This window comes from Leptodactylus fuscus, chromosome 10, assembly GCF_031893055.1.
Source record: "Leptodactylus fuscus isolate aLepFus1 chromosome 10, aLepFus1.hap2, whole genome shotgun sequence".
NCBI lineage: Eukaryota > Metazoa > Chordata > Amphibia > Anura > Leptodactylidae > Leptodactylus > Leptodactylus fuscus.
Window position 1 is genome coordinate 35419976 of NC_134274.1, and position 601 is coordinate 35420576.

Genomic DNA, 601 nt, shown 5'->3' on the forward strand with positions numbered 1-601 from the left:
GCCACCAATGTCTGTACAGTCCACACGTCAGTAGGTCACAGGGGAGAATCTACAGACTATGAGGCTGATCGGTGTATTCCTGGGATTCTGGGCAGCCCAGCCCGACATCATTATTGGTAGGGTCTGATCCTGAGAATGGAAGAATGATGTGCAGGTTTAATACTGAACCTCCTGCTGTGTATACTGCAGCTACAGTCATAGGAATCATGTCAGGATATAGAAAGCAGTGACATATGCAGTGTATACACAAAATATACAATATATCACAGTATATACAATATATTGTACAATATATCTCAGGATATACAATATATCACACAATATTTCACAGTATACACAAAATATCACAGTATATACAATATATCAATCACACAATATATCACAGTATATACAATATATCACACAATATATCACACAATATATCACAGTATACCGCAATATATACAATATATCGCACAATATATCACTGGATATACAATATATCATACACTATATCACAGTATACACAATATATCACATAAAGTAACAAGAAATACAACACTCACTTATCCTGTGCTAAGGTGCTAAATCCTACAAGCTAAAGGACCCTTCAAGATGTCAT